The sequence below is a fragment of the Mastigoproctus giganteus genome, chromosome 1 (genome assembly GCF_048544385.1).
Source record: "Mastigoproctus giganteus isolate SK-2022 chromosome 1, ASM4854438v1, whole genome shotgun sequence".
NCBI classification, from domain to species: Eukaryota; Metazoa; Arthropoda; class Arachnida; order Uropygi; family Thelyphonidae; genus Mastigoproctus; species Mastigoproctus giganteus.
Window position 1 is genome coordinate 131,381,919 of NC_143575.1, and position 21,076 is coordinate 131,402,994.

The window sequence follows — 21,076 nt, forward strand, 5'->3', positions numbered from 1 at the left end:
GGAGAGAAGAGAGGGGAAAGGAGTTAAGTCACTGACCTCTAAACAGTAATAGAGGTGAATATTTTACCGGGAAACCACATTTTTTCATGCCGAGTCAAGAGCCTATTTATCGGTGGCAAACAGTAGCCAGAAATAACTACACAAGTTGGGAGGTCCTTTCATAGTAAGTTAACAATCACTTTCCAGTTAGCACAACTCATTCTGCTAGCACAACTGCCAATTCTTCCATCAGATTAATCATCAGTCAATTCACTGATGATACCTTGGCTTATATCTGTGAAAAAATTTCATTGATAAGCTTGGAGAAACCAAAGTAGTTGCTACTGCTGCCGCCAGAGCGGAAACTAGGCAATCCTACGCCTAGGGCACAAGTGTTGTTTTAAGTACGCCCCCATTATATGCAGGTAGTCAATCTTTCAGTAGCGTAGCTAGGGTCGTCGACGCCTAGGGCAACATGTCTTCCTGATGCCCCTGATTGTGATAGATAATTCCTTCAGTTTGTGCCCATGAAGCTCAGCACCTGAGGGAAATTTCCCCCATATGCAATCCCCCCTTGCTACGTCTCTGCAATCTTTATGAATTTGTAAAAATTACTATTGCAATGGTCTACGATTTGCATATATTTATTAATAAAATAATATAAATAATACAATAAATATAACAAAACAAAAATATCAAAGAAAAACAAACTTACAAATATTCGTTTATCTACAGAGAATTTAATTCTATATAAACTACAAAGAAAGTATATATAATCACGAAGAAATTAGAAAACCAGATAGTTTGTTTTATCTATTATAAAATCATAGAAAAAAATATATATTGCAAAATATAGTATTTTTAACATTATAACATAAACTAAAATATGCAATGAAGGTGTATTATTTTAATAGATAGTCTATTTGTAAAAGCAGACAAAGCAATACTGATAGGTCTGTATACTGAAGATATGTCTGCAAATATCTTCAGTATTAATTAAGACTTCATGAACTTTTGTTATTTTTAAGAACAAAGATTTTATAGCTCGTCCTTTGGACGACCATCTTGTGTCTGTATGTTCTTTAAGTGAAATTTTCAAGGTATTCATTAAAATTTCCCAGCGACTAGTGGAACCAGAAAAAAAAAGAAAATATTTTTTGAACGAAACCAAAAAACTTATCATCCCAGATGTTATTGATGCTGCATGTACACCAGCTAAATTAAGACTGTGCCGAACACGGTACTAACATGGCAAATTCTTTTTTTAAAATTTTTTTTTATTATTGCCTGTATGCCTTTTAATTTCCCATCATATTTGTCCGATTATCGTATCCCTGCCCCATTACATTTTTAATGTCAAGCCTTTTCTAATTTGGTAAGAATTTCTATCGCCAATCCAATGGCAGCATTTTCTTTACTTTCTATAAAATAAATGAAACTCTCCTCTACCGTCAATAATTAAGCATATAAATTAGTCTTGAATTTTATGTGATAAATAATTCACAGTTCCTTTATGATGATTTGAATTTGTTCTGCTAGTTCTTTATTATAATGACTTAAGTGCAATAATATTCCAGCTTTCAGATTCCTAACTATATCATACTATAACTATATCAACTATACTTGAACCTCTTAATACAAGACTTTTTTTCATAAAATAATATCGTGTCCAGAATAATTTTTAAAATTCTTCTCCATTTTTCTTTCTCTGTTAAAATTGCTTTTTGTAGAGCATCATCAATAAGTCCAGAATTTTTTAGACTCTTTTCCATTGATTTCCATTTTAAAAAGTGTTCATGGTGTTTTAATGAAGTTTCATGATTTGGAATACATCTATACAAGTGTTTCCAAGAGGAAAAGGCTTTCTGTGAATTGACTAGTGAAGGCACATTGCCAGTATTTTTATTAGTTCCAAATATAAAATGCATGGAAAACAATACAAAGATTTAGTTTCTTTGGAGTAAATCAGCCAATTTCTGTCTAAGATTCACCATTAGCAAGTTGTTGTTTTTTTTTTTTCCAAACCATTCAATAGAAAATTGACATCCATTCTCGGATAAAGAATAACAAAATCCTCCTCTTTGCCTTGATCCATTCCATTTTCTATTAAAAAGCATCTTATTTTGTCAGAAATATTCGATGGCCAAGATGCAGGATTATTTAAGTTCAGCATGATATGATTATTATTTTAATTTTTTATAATCTGAAGGGACTCATGCTCTGACTCAGTTTTCTGGTCATTTTCAGAATTATTATTATGTTATAACCTCTGTTTCGCTATAATTTTCTTTAGCTTCAAGAATGACTGAATTGCGGCTAACAGGGTTTTCTTTATTTTGGTCAGTGATCTCCACTGCCGCAAACCAATTTTGAAAATTATCTGACAATTTCTTTGCTTTTTCCACCCTCAAATTCTTCTTCTTTTGAAATTTTGCTCCACTTGGTCATTTGGGCATCTTATTCTTACTTATAAATTTAAAATTTTTAAAGATTTTTTTTATTTTAATTAAATTTGGAGCACAGCCAAATAAATAACATCATTTATTGTAGACATGTAGACTAGAATGAAACAATTTTCAAAAATGCTGTTTTTTAAACAGCAATTTTAAAAAATTGTTTCATTCGGGCATATGCACAAATTGAAATAAAAAAAATAGACAAACTCAATAATACATTATTTTAAATAGGAGTTTGCTCACAGTCTGCACTTTTGTAGTATAAAAAAGTATTTTAACAAGAAAAATGTTCTGCTCAAAAAATTAACAAGGGGAACTCTTTACTCAAGAAATTTAACAAGGAGAACTGTGCAAGGAGAAATTTCTAAAACTCATTTTGTTAATGAGACAAAAATCGAATTCTAAAACATATTTTAAATAACTAATGATTATATATAATGTTATAATCTATAAAAATAAAATATATGGTTACAGTTCAACTAAAGGAAATGAAAATACATAAAAGAAAGGTTTGTTAATAACAATTTATTAAAACTTCCTTTTTTAATGTGGAGACGAAACAAGTGAATAATGAAATTTGAATTACACTTTTATTTCTTTTAACCTGCGGCTACTCACACTTGAGAATTTGTGCAATTCAGGCAAAATAAGATGCTATATAAGCTTGTTTCTTGCATCCTTTGCCATTACTACTGCTATTACAACTACTAGTACTACTACTGTTGCTGCTTCCTGCTGAAATTGAGGAAAAATGAAGTTTAGAATGAATTTCAGGAATTTCCTAGTATTATGGCTAACCTCATTACTTATGAGAAACTCAAGGCCAGTGCCTAAAGAATTATTAGGAAGCCCAAGCAAGCAAACTGTATAAAATTCTCTTCCACTGTTACCAACAATATAGATAATACCTCTTTTTCAGATGATAAGGGGATATAAATTTAAATTAAAAAAGGATCATTTTCAGGATAAATATATAAAAAATTTGCTTTCAGCCATACAGTAATTGATTGTTAGACCATTTGGTATTGTGGAAGTAGGTAATTTGATTAAATATAAGGAAGGATTCGAAAATTGTCAAAGGGTATAGTTTCTTATTTCTAAGTAACAATGATAGGGTGTTTTTTTTTTTTCTTTGGTTGATGCTGTGTTGTAAGCTTTCTTTGCATCATATTTACTACTAATATTAACTTCCCCACTGCAAAGCCTATATGTAAAGGAAAACGAACCACACTATATCTCAGGAGACATGCTCGTAGATCTGTATGCAATGAAATTACAAAACATTCCTACACATCCTAATTGGAAATATCACTGTAGCCCTCAGTGGTTTCCTTTTTATGGAGTAAAGCCCAGTGAAACTCAACCTTCCGGACCCAGGCTTAAAGAACTATTAATCTGGGTAACATTCTGATACACTTGCTTCACTATAGAAGCTCGTTATTCCTCATTGTGATGATTATTTTATAAAATAGAGTTAGAATGTATTGCCACCCTTTCTTTACCTTTCAACAACTGCATGCTTTTCATGCAGTATGCAGTTGTTGAAGTTTGTTTTGGAGAATTCTGACAAATATAAAACATATGCAGATGGTGTCTAATCTGATAAAATTAGACATAATCAAATACTTCATACTGATTATGAAGCTAAATGCAATACAACTTTACTTGGTGTTAAATTATGCAGCCTGTCACTATTTCCTGCCTTAATTTATTTTTCGTTCATTCTTTTGCACAACCACCACCAGGTGAGAGGAGTTGACAATAAGTCATGATTACAATCATTAATCATATTTAGTAGTACAAATTCCAGCAGTACTTTCTTACTTGATATTGAAATAAAGCATACTTATTATGCTTTATTTTCAATCTTATGTCACCTTCATCATTATCAAGAACAACGCAATAAGGAAATAACTTTCTTCAGGATATCGGGATACTAGTATTTTAGGAAATCAAAAAGCAAACTGTACACTAAATAACCAATTAATTTGATCCAGTCTTCTATAGTTATTGCTATTATTAATGGTAGTGACATATGATGCAAGATGCAAGCTTATAACCGGGGTTCGAGCCCGTCACCACCAAATACGGAGGATGCGGAAAGGTCAGGGAATGACCACCGCATATCCCGGAGCAATATGGCCTTAGTTGCTAATGCTCCTAAAAACCAAATAACAAACAAGCATGCTTATAAAGCATTAGCCAAAAAATAATAAAGACCTCCCACATTACCTGTCCATCCCCTGCAATGATTTTTCTAGTTCTTTCTTGAATTTATTTAAACTGCCCATTTCCACAAGATCAGATGATAATCCTTCCTCAATTTGAATGTGTTTATCTGAGCAAGAGGAAGAATACCATCAGCATTGAGCTTGCTCAATCCATACAAAGCCTTAAATTTTGTATGGATTGAGCTTTTGGAACTGGAAATAGCTGGAGAGTTTAAGAATATGTTCGTCCAAGCGCTACAATCTTAATAGGGATAAGGGCTATTGCATTCACCCACTCTTTGAAGGCCTTATCCTACGTAGAGACGAATGGTTTAGAGTGGCCCGTCCATTTTCCGGTTCCAATGCACGAGAAGTGAACTGTGCGCAGACTCCATATTTCATGATGCAGACCTGCTGAGATGTGGTACACATAGATTGCAACCACTATAGCTGATGAAGGTGGCTGCTGCTGCTGCTGAAAGCTCCTGTACTAGTGGTTTTAAACAAATTTTATCGCTTTTAATTTTATATATTTTATTGAATTTTATTCTTGTTATACATTTATTTTATTTTGTTTTAATATTTTAACATATAGTGATATAATCAGTACACGTGTATTTTATTTTATTTTATCATGATGTTTTACAGATTTGAGTCAGTTATTTAGTAGCATTACAGATGAATTAAAGCCTTAAACACCTCAATCAGATCAACTCGGAGGTGATCCCTTTCGTTCTTCACCCTTTCTAGCAGATCTACATCCTTCCTAAAATGACCTATATGCAGTATTCAAGATGAGGACTAACTATTGCCTGTTACAATGGGATAAGGCCTCCTTATCCCTGCTAACAAAATTCCTGTTTAACATTGACAAAACCCCATAAGCCAGCCTAGCAACCTGTTTGCCTGTATTGCTCCGAGAACTTCATATCTGACTGCACAATTACCCCCAGATCTTTTTTATTTTCAGCTACCCTGAGTGTATAAACACACAGTTAGTATGTTAATTTGGGATTATGCTACCCATCAGTACCTTGCATTTGTCAATGTTAGACTTCAAGCCATTTTTCAGCCTATCTCACTAATTTTTTTAGATCTTGTTGTATTAGTTTACCCTGATTACTTTCATTAACCATCCTATCAACCTTTGTGTCATCTGCAAACTCTTAGACATTAGCATTATCAGAGGCACACGATGCAAATGAGCAAGCTTATTCAGCATCTGCCAAAAAAACCCCCTCCCCTTTCACCCTCCATTCGTTCCAAATGCCTGTCCAGCTCTGTCTTAAATTTATATAGGCTATCAACTTCCACAACAAAGATGGAAGTCTGTTCCACTAATCAACCACCCGCTAGCTAAAGGCAAAATTTCCCACATGTTCTACAACTGTCTTTCCTCAATTTGAATCTGTGCCCCCCTCGGGTTCTTAATCTGAGCGAGAGGAAGAATTCCATCAGCATTCAGCTTGCTCAACCCATTAAAGGCCTTATACACCTCAATCAGATCGCCTCCATTATGCCTGATAAATGTACTTTCATCAATGCTGTGCCATTTTCAACCACTCAGTAAAGTAATCCCAGCATGTTTGTAGTAGCCTCTCATGGGGACTGAATTAAAATCGTTATTGAAATGAAGTGTGCAATGTCGAAATTGTTTTATCTAAATTCTTTGTGACTTCATCATAGTAATGTAATTAAAACTGTTTGGCAAAACTTTCCCTCCAAGAACTGTGAACTATTGTGTCTTTAATCATTGATTCCATTATCTTTTCCATGACAGACATCCAATTCACTAGTCTATAGTTGCTCATCTCCCCATCTTAACCTTCCCAAATGAATGGGCACTTCACATTTACATTTCTACACTCCAAAATAATTGCCCCAGAATCCCTGATTGATCCCAGTTGCAATCATAATGGTACAGTGTGTCTCTTTGCTGCATTCTTTACAGGGTGATTGAAAATTCATGCAATCCAAAATGAAAAAAAGTTAAATTCGACCGTTTGGTAATTACCTACAATTCTTACAAAATAAAATTAGTATAACACTGCATACTTCTGCATGTATAACAATGGCTGTAAGGTTACACTTACTTCATGACACTGCGATTATGACAGGGGTTTCACTATACTGTGCCTTGACTGAAGTAGCAACATTTTTTGTGAGCTCCTTTATAAAAGTGCTATTTTACAGTGAAATCATGGAATTTTGAATCGACAATGGTCTCAAATGATAGAGGGAAGTAAACTGGACTTACAGGTGACTTTTCATGAGATTTAGACAATTATTTTAAGAACTATGGACTTTTTAAGTTCTCATATGTAAAGCTGTATAGTAATATGCTAGCAGTATATGTATTGCTATGTATAGCTATATGTGATTTTCATTAGAGTGGACCAAACACTTGGGAAGCCCTAATAGTATATTTAAATAGTTTCATTCTATCACTCCCATAACATCTTGTTGCTCATATGCATGGAAATGTTATTTATTTATAGTATAGAGTTTCTCGCATTCCTGATCAGTCCCTCTGGAAACAAGAGCGATGCCATATTGACCGCCGTGTTGGATTGGTACCAACCGAGAGGGACAGCATAAAACCATTTAATATTGACAGTTTGGTGTTACAAAGTGTTAATTGCTGCCGATGCTAACTGTATATAGATACAGGAACAATATTTTAATTGCCAGTTAACTGTAACATGGAATACATACTGAAATTGGAAATGCATTCTTGTCACGTGTTCGCAACGGACGCCTAGCGTGGACGAAAAGGGTAAAACGAGGGTTTTTCGGGGAAAAATTTAGAATGGAAATACTAATTGGATACTCAATCAATATATATCATTAAAACGAGGAAGCTCCCCTCTATATAAGGAACCACTCGGAAAAATTTCTGGACAATTTGAATAAAAGCTACAAGCCATCGACCACGTGGTATTCCTGTTTGCGTTTACTAAGTCCTGTGATCAGGATAGATACTGGTTTAAATTGTATTTTATTCGACTAATTGTGATTACCGGTGTTATCTCTATATGTGTGATAGCCCAAAACTTAATCTGAGCATAACTCAGGATCATTAACTGTACAAACTTGTGTCGGGTACCAAACATCTTCGTTCTGTGTCCCCAAGAATATAACAATATAATCTCGTTAATCCGATCATCTCGGAAATCCAACATTGTCCAAAGGACAAGGTTGGATTTCCAAGATGTTCAGATTAACAAGAAATCGCCTTTCAAAGGGAGGACTGTGCTGGACAAGACACTGAGACCATCAATAGTGATGACCCCAAAGAAGCTGCATATAATCAGAAGCCACCACCCTCATCAAAGAAAAGAAACAAGCTATGCATGGTTCCCAACCATGAATGAGAGACCAAATCTCAGACTGACCCCAACAAGACCCAACCTGAGCTGCAAACCCAAACAACAAAGCCAGTGGAAGAGGTTAGACTCCTTGATCCTACCCTGCTGAAAGGACCAGTCCCAGCACAAATCCTGTTACTCAGAACTGAGCTTGAAAACTTGCTGAAGGAACAGAACAACCAAATTACTACATGGCTATGAGCAGATATTGTGTCCCTATGGACTAAGATGGAAACTATTCTCTTCAAGTCTCATATCGAGTCCAAAAAGGCCAGCGCTAAATTGGAAGCATTCCTTCAAGTCAGGAAAAACGAAATGCCATAACGCTCCCCGTTGTAGCATTTCATTGAGGACAAATAACTCCCGGCCAGACAGCAGAGACAGACTGCCACCGAGAAAGACGTTACTCCCCAAACCACACTTAGTGGTGCTCAAGCCCACTACACTGGACACACACAAATCAAGTGAAGATGTTAAGAAAGCTGTGATGGACTCTCTCACAGAAGACCTAAACAGCACAAGAATAAAGTCCATCAGGGAAACACGACGGTGATAATTGAAACTGTGACCAGCAGTGATGCTAAATGCATCTTAGAAAATGCCAAAATACGCACTCTTGGATTGGTAGCTCAACCACCAAGGCAGAAGGGCCTGTCCATTGTGGTGTATGACCTGGAAAAGGACATAACATCAACCATCATTATAGAAGAGATTTATAGATGAAACCTGCAACAAGACCTACCAGAGGTTGACCCAGCAACGTCTGTACAGCCAAAATATCAGACAAAAAGCAGGAATGGTAGCGCCATAAATTGGGTGATTGAACTAAACCCAGACGCTTGGAGAATCATAATGAGGAACCCCCGAATATACATAAACTGGGGAGCACATCGATACGGGGAGCATGTAGCGGTCCCAAAGTGCTTCCGCTGCTGCCAACTTGAGCATACAACACATATGTGTTCCCAAACTGTGACCTGTGGCCACTGCAGAGATCTGAGATGCCGCATACAAACTGTCCCACTTACCTGAAAGGCAAGAGCATCCACCAGGAAAGAATCGATTATGGGAACTTTGAATAATAGATATAATAACAAGAGTCTAAAATTTATGCAAATAAACGCCTAAAGAGCATATGCAGTCGCAGGCCAAATCACAAAAAAGGCAGAAGAAGAAAACTGTGATATTCTACTAATCCAGGAACCCTACACAGTTGCAAATAAAGTCTGGGGGATATCCCTTAAGGTACAAAATTGTATAGGCAGATGGTGTAACCCCCTGGGCAGCCATCATTGTGCAGAACCCGGACCTAACAATCACCAAAGTCACTCACCTCTGTTCACCTTGGGCTGCCTGTGCCCACATTGTGTCGCCTCTGGGAGAGATGTTTCTCATCTCTCTCTCTCTATTGTCATCCGGGAGAGGACATAATACCAGCAACCCAGTACCTCAACCAAGCGAGCTCCCAACAGACAAAGTACTCATCTCAGCCGATGTAAACTGTCGTTCCCCTCTTTGGTTCTGCCGCACCCAGGAGTGCAGGGGGTCCAGGAACGGAGTGCACTTGGAAGAATACATCACTGCCAGTGGACTAATAGTCCTGAATCGCCCCAACAACTTACCAACTTTTGCCTCCACCCTCTGGGAGGCAATGCTGGATGTGACATTAGCTACCAGGTCACTCGCCAATTACATCATGGACTGGGTGGTTCACGAGGAATGGACCACATCAGATCCTCGTGCAGTTACCTTCACCATTGGGCAAACCCTGCAGCAGCCACTGATAGCCAACTTCAAGCAGCACAGGTTTGTGGTGGATCATGCCAGATGAGATCAGTTCAAAGAGAAAATCATAATAAATACGCAGAGCCTACACCAGGATGGTACTGGGACAAGAAATCCTGATGCTCATCAGCGTGCAGTGACCAAAGAGATTATAAATGTGACGAATCAAGCTGCATTTATAATCTCTTTATAAATAAAAAAGAAAATTCCGAAACTGGGAGCGATGCCATGGTGGTCGAGAGAGTTAGACGCTCTACGCAACTAAGTGCAAAGGAGAAGACGAGCCTTCCAGCAGGCCAGGTGTACATGGCCCCCCCTCAGGATGTTGAAGCACTTAAGCAGCAATATCGGGAGACAAAAAATGCCTACACTGCAATGATCAGGCAGCGAAAGAAGCTGTCCTGGGAGCATCTTGTCTCCTTGGTGGGAAACCAAGATCCATGGGGCACCGTGTACCGGGTTACAATGAATAAGATGCCATGGGGTAAGGTTGTTATCTCGGTGAGGACACCCCAAGAACATATGACCACCAACTGGAGAGACACGGTTGGCACCATTTTGGATGCCATATTCACTTTCCCAAAAGACCAAAATACCCCTGAACAGGAAAAACTCTGCAGCGACAATGATGAGTACAGCACTACTGGCCACGAGGTGCCCTTCACAATGCCAGACTTGCACCTAGCCATCAGCAAACTGAGAAATAGAAAAATGCCTGGAGAAGACATGATTGAACCTGAGATTGCAAAAAAGGTAGTCGAGTTTGCTCCCGACCTTTTACTAAACCTCTATAATTACAGTTTGGCAACGGGAGAATTCCCAACACACTTGTAGGTGGTAGATGACTTTCATCAACCGGTGAAATACCACCACTTTGCTTATTGGAGGCTTGAAGTGGTGAAACCCATGTTTAGTCTCTAGAGCAAAGTTTCCGGCATCCCCCCCCCCCCCCACTTCTCCTTCAACCCATGCACGGTACTAAGTACTATAGGTTCTGATACTTTTCGTGTTTGGAATTTTCATAAAAAAAAAAAAAAAACATTGGATGACAGCTGTTATTAAGCTTCTAATCAAAAACCCCAGCAAACCACTGCACCTACCAGAGTCATATCGTCCCATTGCCTTGCTCTCAGTGTTGAGCAAGGTCTTTGAGCAACTCCTCTGAGAAAGAATAAAAAAGTATTACAACTTGGCACAACTTCCAGCGCCAAACCAATATGGTTTCAGGTCACAAAGAAGCACAACTGATACACTAGAAAACATTACTCTGGCACTTCAAAACTGTCAGAGCAAATATTTGCTGCTTATCTCAGTTGATTTTGCTGGGGCATTCGACACCCTTTGGTGGCCAAGCATCCTCACACAGCTGAGGAGGGTGGACCTGCCCCAAAACCTATGTTCCTGCATCAAAAGCTACCTCTCAAATATGAGTTGTTGTTAAGACACCCTTTGCCAAACTTGAACAACAAATACATAGGGGTTGCTTGCAGGGCTCTGTGCTTAGACCTCTCCTCTGGAACTATGTTGTGGATGAATTTCTGTCCATGGATCTGGGGGTGCCCGAGCTCAGGCCTTTGCAGACGATCTCACCTTGCTCGTAGCTGGAAACTCCAGGGCGCAGATTGAAACTGCAGCCAACAATGCCCTGACTGTTCTGCAACACTGGACAAAGCTACACTGTCTACAAATATCATCGATCAAAACTCAAACCATCTTGCTAAAAGGGCACCTTGCCCCAACGAGACCGCTGCTAATCAAAATACAGGACAAAACCATTAAACTAATGACTGAGCTAAAATACCTGGGCATCACGAGCTAAAACACCTGGGCCTAAAATATATGGACAGAAGCCTCATATTCCTACCACACCTAAAACATCTACTGGCACCTCCGTAGCCAGGTGGGCAGGAGCAGCAGTGCGTAGCATATGCTTCTTGATTAGACCGGGGTTCGAGCCTGTGACCACCAAATACGGAGGATGCGGAAAGGTTAGGGAATGACCACCGCATATCTCCGGAGCAATATGGCCTTAGTTGCTAATGCTCCTAAAACCAAATAACAAACAACAAACAAAACATCTACAGAAGAAAATTAAAACATATGCAGAAATGATAAATAGTGGCAAGAAAAGACTGGGGGCTGAAGAGACGCACCCTTGTGCCCTCTTATACAAAGCTGTATTCATCCCTGCGGTGACTTATGCCTCTGGAGTCTGGTACAACAAAGCCACAAGTGTGGTAAATTCTAGAAAGCTTCTCACCATCCAAAGGCTGGTGCTACTCACCATGACAAGAGCTTGCCACACAGTCTCCACCCCTGCACTACAAGTGATGAGAGGAAACCTGCCCCTTGACCTGGAGGTGGTTCCAGCAGGGATGAATTTCCGGCTTGGTCGTAGCAAAAGCACCACATACAAAATACAGAGTTCACCACAGATCCTGCAAGCAACAGAGCAAATGAAAAGAAGCGGCTTCTAGCTTACTTCCATGGGATATGGCAACAACACTGGTCCCAAACAACAAAGGGACAAATAACAAAAAAAATTCATCCCTGAGATAAATACAGTCTGCCAGCCTGGTTTCCCCCAGGTCTTTATGTTACATATCTGATGGAGGACATGGCACCATCAGAAGTAAATTGCCCACCTTCCCCTGCGTGCCTGTGAGTCCCCTGAGACCTGGGACCACATGGTGTACAAATGCCAACACTATGAGGACCTCAGATTAATATTAATCATCAAAATTAAATTCAACCCGAGAAATAATGAACACCATTTCTGGAGAGTGCCGAGACTTACAGAGCCTTCTCAGACTTTGCCCAGGCCGTATATGCCAAGTGATGGACTTTACCACAACCACCAAACCCCAACTAGGAAAGTGGCAAGATAAATGACAAAAATGCAAACAACAAAATGACACAACCACACTAGGGGAAGAATGAATTGGGACCCTAAGATCTTATCACCCCACAAGTCAAGAAAACCTAAGCTCTCAATAAAGCGACCACCTTCTGCGACAAACAAGAAAACCGCAAGTTTGTGACCTCGAAACACCTAGAGAAACAGCGACCACAAACAGCTCCTCTCAACCCAACAGTTGACTCAACCACAACTGACCACAAGAATTAGTGACAACCGGCACTGCACACCTGACTTAAATCAGACATGCAACAAAAGGTAATTGATCCCAAGGAAAGGACAATCATACTTGAGCAAACACATGGATGTGACAAACTGACCAGCACCACAAGGAAAGAACAACCAAGATATTGGAGCAAAGACCAGGACAAGCAGCTGATCTCTGCCTAAGCCGTACGGCGACCGAGGCTGGACACCTAGTCCAGCCTGCTTCCAACCCCCATCCATGGCAAGGGGAGGTAACTTTTCAGCACCTCCCTCACCTGCCATCCAAACTTCCCTCTGGTGTTGCATGGGCATGCCACACTGCCTAGCAGGGATCATCTCTTCTATCGAACCCTTCTACTTCTACCCCTCATTCTTCAGCCTCCCCTCCCTCCCACTATTATCTTTCACCTAGCATATAACCTCATACATCTAAATTTAATAACATCAAAATTTTGCCAGACCTATTAGGCCTTTTAGCACATCTCTCTAGCATTCAATCCCACCCAACAGTAATCCCATTAAGCATTAATGTCAAACGCGTGAATTTTTTTTTTTAGGTCCTGGCCACTGAAACCCCAGGAAACTAGGTGGCAGGACCTGCCAAAGCAACTTGTTGTGATACTGGACACACCCGGCTAGCCTCCACGTGGCGAGGTATGGGCAACATCGGGGCCTGCCGGCCAATAAGCCGGACAAACAATGGGCACAACATATCACACTACACAGACATGGCCCACACACTTTCAAGTCTTTGGCTTGACAATGTACTGTCCTCGATACAGCGAACACACGTGGAGATGGGAGAAATCCCAGGTGCCATCTGACACGAACATACCTTATACTTATTATATGCCATCATGACGTTCCCTATCTGAACAATATTTATAGCTGAACAATACTTCTGTTCAAAATTATATGTAAACATCAGATCTAATTGTGAGAAAAATTCTCCTGTAAAGTCAATTCAAACGATTCACCCAATTGTCCAGTACCAAATAAGTAAACATTTCCCCATTTGCATGAAACAGGTGGCATTCATAATATAAAAAAAAATAACAACACCCTTCATTGCTAAGCATAATTTATTATAATTTTTTTATAATTACTCATTATTTTAATTACTGATATTTTGGTAGCAGTGGCAAATTTTGAATCGCCTTATATATGTAATTGGATGTACCCTATCTACTTCAGGAGCTTTACACTTTCTTAGCCTTAATAGTTTTTCTGTTAGATGCCTATCAGTGACCATTATATCACTGATCTTATCCCAATCTAACTCTCCTCTGTTTGCCCTGGTTCAAATGTGATTTTCATTTGTAAAAATGGATGAAAAATACTTGTTCAATGCATCTGCATTTCTGGATGGATTGTTCATGATTTTGCCATTTTAGACCAACAAGACCAGTATGATTAACTGTCTTCTTATTTGCATTCACATTCACATACAAGAACTTGGTGTCTCCATTCTTACTCCGCCCCGTCAAGTGTATCCCTTCATTCCCCAAGTGATCTTGCATTTGCTGTATTAAAATGCAGTTGCCCATTTTCTGATCATCCTTGAAATCTAACTTAGTCATCTTGAAGAAGCACATCATCTGTAAATTTTGATATCATGCTCTTTATCCCTTTGTTGATGTCATTTAGAAAAATGAAAAACAGCAGTGGTCCCAGTATTGATCCTTGGAAACCCCCACTTCTTACATTGCCTAATCTGAAGATTACCCTTTAATCATAGTTCTCTCCCTCTTGCCTGCTTTACAGGCATCCTGTGACCTATCTAAGGATTTTACACATAATTCCAAGTTCCAGCCTGCAGAGTAGTTTCTCATGCAGAACTGAGTCATAAGTTCTGCTGTATTCCAAGTTAAAAAAAAAAAATAATAAAAATTATTTCCTGTATCCATCTCATGACATCAGCATGTTCGGGAGGCAACTAGAGGGAGTAATACTCTTGATTTGATTATCAGTGGTGATTCTTCATGCATTAAGAATCTGCAGGTAAATGAACCACTAGGTGGCAGTGATCACAGTGTGCTGAAGTGGGATTTACTCAAAGAGGTAACTACCATTAGGGGTAAAGGGGAGGGTTATTGCTTTCGTAAAGGTGACTACGATGGACTGAGACAGTAATTAAATTCTATACAGTGGGACCAACTGATGATGTAACTAACAGCAAATTCAAAATGGGAAGCATTCAAAGAACTTATCTTGGAAGCTACTAGGCTTTACATACCAACTAAGAAATACTGTTCAAGGTTTAGGCCTAAGTGGATGTCAGATGAACTAATGAGACATATGGCAGAGAAGAAAAATGCATGGGATACATACAAATTAACACGTGACACAGAAGCCTATGATAGATACAAGTTGATCTGTAACCAAGTTACAAAGGAGGTTAGGCAGGCGAAGGCAGATTATGAGAAATCTTTGGCAAGGGGTGCAAAGAAAAACAGCAAAGAGTTCTCTACTTATGTAAACTCTAGAAGGAAGGGGATGAATCAGATTGATCCACTTGATATCGATGGGTCAACTGTTGATGATCCTGCTCAGGTAGCTAACAAACTAAATGAACATTTTGCATTGACATTCACACATGACGAGTTATTCGGCAAGGGGAATGCCAGAGGTGTATTCAACTCTGGCAGTAAGCTAGAGAATCTTGTAATAACTGAGAGTAAAGTGGAGGAGAAATTGTTGAAGATAAATACAAGAAAGGCACCTGGGACGGATGGGATCTATCCAGTTATATTAAAGGAGGCAGCAAAGGAAGTAAGTAAACCCTTAGCCATAATTATGAGAGCTTCCTTGGACTCAGGGGAAGTACCCATGGACTGGAGATGTGCAAATGTGACCCCAATTCACAAAAGAGGATCAAAGGGCAACACAAGTAATTATAGACCTGTTAGTTTAACTTCGGTTCCAGGAAAATTAATGGAGGCACTGGTTAAAGAAGCACTGCAGGATCATCTAGACAAGACTTCAGTTATAGCTCATACACAGCATGGTTTTGTTAAGTGTGGAAGTCTTGCCTGACCAATTTGATTGGATACTATGATGCCGTCACAAAAGAACTGGATGCAGGGAACAACTTTGATATTATATACTTGGATCTTAGAAAGGCTTTTGATACTGTTGCACATGGAAGACTGCTGCACAAATTGGAGCAGTGTGGCATTGGAGGCAAATTGCTGCTATGGATAAAGGGGTGGTTGAGGGGGAGAAGACAGAGTGTGGTAATCAATGGACACTGCTCATCGTGGACTAATGTTATTAGTGGAGTCCCTCAGGGTTCAGTATTGGGTCCATTATTGTTTTCTGTATTTATAAATAATATTTATGATGGTATATCAAGCTTAATGTCCAAGTTTGCAGACGATACCAAGGTTGGCAGGGTTGTCAAGGACACTATTGACACTATGCTACTGCAACAGGATCTGGAAAGGTTGAGCAGATGGGCTGAGAGGTGGCAAATGAAGTTTAACATTGACAAATGTAAAGTACTACATATGGGAAACAGCAACCCCAGGGCAACGTATCAACTCTATGGTACTACACTGACAGTGGTAGAGAATGAAAGGGACCTGGGGGTGGTTGTGCAGGCAGATATGAAGTTTTCTGAGCAGTGCAGACGGGCTGCAAGAGTAGCTCATTGTGTATTGTCAATGATATATAGGAATTTTTCTATCAGGGATAAGGAGGTGATTATTCCCTTGTATAATGCAATGGTCAGGCCACACCTAGAGTACTGTATACAGGTCTGTAGGCCTCATTTCAAGAAGGATGTAGAGATGCTGGAACGAGTACAGAGAAGGGCAACAAGATTAGTGAATGGAACAAAGGGGTGCTCTTACGAAGAAAGACTTAAATTTTGCAAATTACAGTGTCTGGAGGTGATCAGCGAGGTGATCTGATAGAGGTGTATAAAGCCTTGAATGGTTTGAGCATGCTCAATGCTGATGGGATTCTTCCTCTTGCTCAGAATAATCACCTGAGAGGGAATAAATTCAAATTGAGGAAGGACAGATGTAGGATAGACGTGAGAAAATTTGCCTTTAGCCAGTGGGTGGTTGGTTGGTGGAACAGACTTCCATCCCTTGTCGGGGAAGTTGATAGCCTAAATAAGTTTAAGGCTCAGCTGGACAGGTATTTCAAACGAACAGAGGGGTGAAGTGGAAGTGGTTATTTTTTATTTATTTATTTATTTTTTTTTTTTTTTTGCCTGATGCTGCATAAGATTGCTTTCTTGCATCAAATGCCTCTACTAATGCTAATGCGTGATTCTGTCAAAATGGCTAACTATGTTGGATAAGCACGTTTTCCATTACAAACCCATGCTACATTTCCTTCAGAATTCCATTTCTATTTAAATGATCCTGTACCCTCACACTTTATCATTGCTTCCACGATGTTCTCTAGTGATGAAGTCAGACTGTCCAGTCAGCAGTTGTCCACTTTTGCTCTTTGAACCCTCTTTGCTGCTATTGGCACTTTTCCAATTTGAAGGAATCTCTCCTGAGTTCAGTGATGCCTTAATAATTAACCCAAATTATTTAATACACTCTCTCTTGCCACATCCTTCAAAATTAATGAATATGCACCATCAACTTGCCTTTAGATTTGGTAGTTTTTCTAATAAATAATCTTCTGAAATTTCAATATCATTAATTTCATGCTTTCCATCTTCACTCACAGTTTCTCCTGACCGTGAAAGGTCTGTAAATTTGACATGAAGTTCAATTTGTCTGCAATACTAGCTGGGTTATTTAAGACTTTCCTGCACCCATTAATCAATGGTCCATTCTGATTTGCTCCTTTCTTTATATGCACATATGAAAAACTTATCCCTGTATTTTGCTCTCTTAGCCATTAGCCAATGATATTTCATAATCTGCCTTTGCCAGCGTAACCGTCCTGTGGTGCAGTTACAGATCAGTTTGTTCATAAGATCAGTCTGTCATAAGATTCAGAAGTTTATCATTGTGCAACTTTTTGAAGCCATTTTTTCTGCTCTGTTACAACTAACTCATGCATACCTGTGTGGATTCTCTCTTTCTCTCTGTCTGTCTGTCTGTGCAGTTATGCATGCTAATATTAGCATACATAACTTCTGAATCTGGGGAAGCTTTCATCATGCTAAGGTTGCTTTTTGTTAAAAAGTTAAGAAGCATAAAGCCCATTATCTCTTCTGTCTTCCCTGTCCTTCCTAAATACATTGTACATATCATAGTGAAACTCATCATCCCCTATTTCCAGGTGGACCATGTTTTTGTTAGCACTATGTCAGCATTAGTTGTCCTAACCAAGAGTTTTGTGTTAGCATATATTCATAATGCACTTGCTGTCTTCATGCTCATCTGTTTGTCTACATGTAACAACTCAACTTCTAATGTGCAGATTTTATCAAATTTTATTTTTGTGCTTTTTAAAAAGATTTATTCAGCCATTCCAAATTTCATTAAAATCAGACCAATAGAAATCTAGCAATTATTATTACTTTTTTTTTTTTCCCCACCCCTATAATCCTGTAATAACTAGGCTCCGGCGCCTCCATAGCCAGGTGGGAAGGAGCAGTAGTGCGTAGCACACGCTTCTTGATTAGACTGGGTTCGAGCCCATCACCACCAAATATGGAGGATGCAGAAAGGTCAGGGAATGACCACCACATATCCCAGAGCAATATGGCCTTAGTTGCTAATGCTCCTAAAAACCAAATAACTAACTATAATTAGACTCCAGTGAATGGATTTTCATGAAATTTTATATTTGTTTGCCCATCTGCATATAATAACTCCTAGTGGTTGAATTTTCAAGAAATTTTATATTTTTGTCTTTTAGAAAAATTGCAGCCCTTCCCATATTTAATTAATATCAGACCAATAGAAATATACAATTATTATTATTTTTTTTTCATACATATCATATAGGCTACTGTATATTACAGCTGAAGCACCAGATATTATGTTTTTTTTTTTTTTTTGGCATGTACTTGTTTGTGGGAATGAATAGGCAATGTGGCAGATGCACAGATATGCAGCTTTCTTGGTTCATGAATAAAAGTCATTGCTTTTTTCCCTTTTTTTTGTTATAAATCATTAATTATTACCATTTGCTAATGTGTCTGAAATCTAAGGCACCACATGCATTAACCAACTTGTTTTAATATTTGTAGTGGAAAATATTGCAAGAAAGCAAACTTATCAGCCAGGTAAAAAAAAAAAAAAATACTCTTGACATTACTGTAAACACAGTCAAATCTAAGTTCTCTCATAAAGTTTACTACCCTGATATACCCCTTGACGTTATTTAAGCTTTTATTCCCCAGCATTAGCTGTCCATGCATTTGAAAGATTGCTACCCTCAGAACATCTTGCCACTATCAGCTCCTGCAGCAGCTTGTTTGTTTGTTTGTTTTAGAGTTTTATGGTGCATTAGCATCTAAGGCTATAATGCACCAAGTGAAACCTGCAGCAGCAACAGACAAATAAGAACTCTTGAGATATGTAGAAATATTACTTTGAACCATATCATTAGATAAACACATATTTATATTACCCTTCTTTCTTCCACATCACTAGCAGTTCCATAAACCCTTAATGTATCCTCGGCAATACTGGCAAAAACCGTTTCACCTTTGTTCAAATGGATTCTGTTTCTACAAAATAGATTCCTTTTACCTACAAGTGTGAGCCATGCTGATTAAAAAAAAAAAAAAAAAAAAAAAAAAAAAAATTTCCTCCCAGAAGCCTTGTAGAGCCTGTCAAACCTTGAGTTAATCCATAAGATTGTCAGCATACACATTCTGACATAACTTGAGGCATTTTTTCAGCTGTCTGATATTTATGCAACAAAGTTAGCTTGTGTGTGTTCCTCCCCCCCACGCAAATAATAATGTGCGCGTACGCTCTCTCTCTCTCTCTTTACCCCCCCTTAAAATCTAACATCCTTTTGGTGACATCATTAATTATTTCTCCTGGCAGACAGAGCCTGGTTCTAGTCCACAAATTCTTATTACAAAAAATGTGTCCTGTTCCCTTGATGTGGAATCTCCCAATAAAACTAAATCCTTTTGAAGTAGAGCAGTTTTCATTTGAATCCCTGACAAGCTCCCAGTTACATATGCCTCAAGAGCAATCACCTGTTTCTTCATTGACTCAAATTCTTCTAGTAATTCACAAAGTTTTAATTTGAGATCAGTACACTCCTTACAATTAGAACAAAGAAATCATTAATCACCTGAGCTAAAATTAGCAGCTAGATCAACCGTCTTTGAAAACATGTCATAGGCTATGCAAGTAATGAAGTTGTGGCTTGCACAGGAATAATCACTTACAGCCATTTCCATCCAAGTCATGATACCCTCAAATGAAGTATTGAATGTGGAATGCAGTTAGGAGTTATGATACAGGCAGACATTAATTTCTCAGAGCAGTATAGATTTAAGGAGGGCCCATTGTGATATTGAACATTTTGTTGTAGAGATAATCCAAGTATAGAGACTGCACCTAAGAACAACCTGCTTGTTGAGATCTTCAAAACAATGCTTGCATGAGGAAAACCTTGGAATATGTGTGCTATAGACATTAATAATTAGGGTCTTAAATGGGATCTAAGGGGATACAAAAATGAATTAAGGCAAAACTTTGAACTAGGCACCGTAAAATCAAATTATGTGGAAAAAGATTTAGCATAATTTGTAGGAAGTTTTCTCTTATCAAGTTGTTAGTTACTGGAATATGTTACCCCCACAGATAGTTGAGATTGGCAGATTGGGAAAATTGAAAAAAGATCATCATGAAGAGGGAAACACAAAGGTAGTTTATTTTCTTTTTTTTTTTTTTTTAATTTTATTATTATTACTTTTTGTTATTTATTTATTATTTTATTTTATTTTTGGTTGGTACAGCAAAAGTCTGTAGCTTCCTTGCACTATATGGCTAACACTAAGTGAATTTCTCTTGAGTTATAATATATTTGTTTGTAATATGTTGAAATAAAGAAAGAGAGAGAGAGAGAGGCTTTGATTTTTTTACTCACGTAAAACAATAAAAAATTGAGGGACGACCCTTTTAAAATACTTACCTGAATGGATCCAAGGCTCCTTCACTCTTTACAAATATGAAATCCAGCAAACACCTAATTACTGGATATTTG

General features: G+C 38.4%; 1 protein-coding gene across 1 annotated transcript in view; it reads left to right on the forward strand.

Moving 5' to 3' along the window:
• LOC150091141 (FERM, ARHGEF and pleckstrin domain-containing protein 1-like) overlaps positions 1–21,076 on the forward strand; it is a 331,643-nt gene that overhangs the window by 162,977 nt on the left and 147,590 nt on the right. The window lies entirely within an intron of this gene.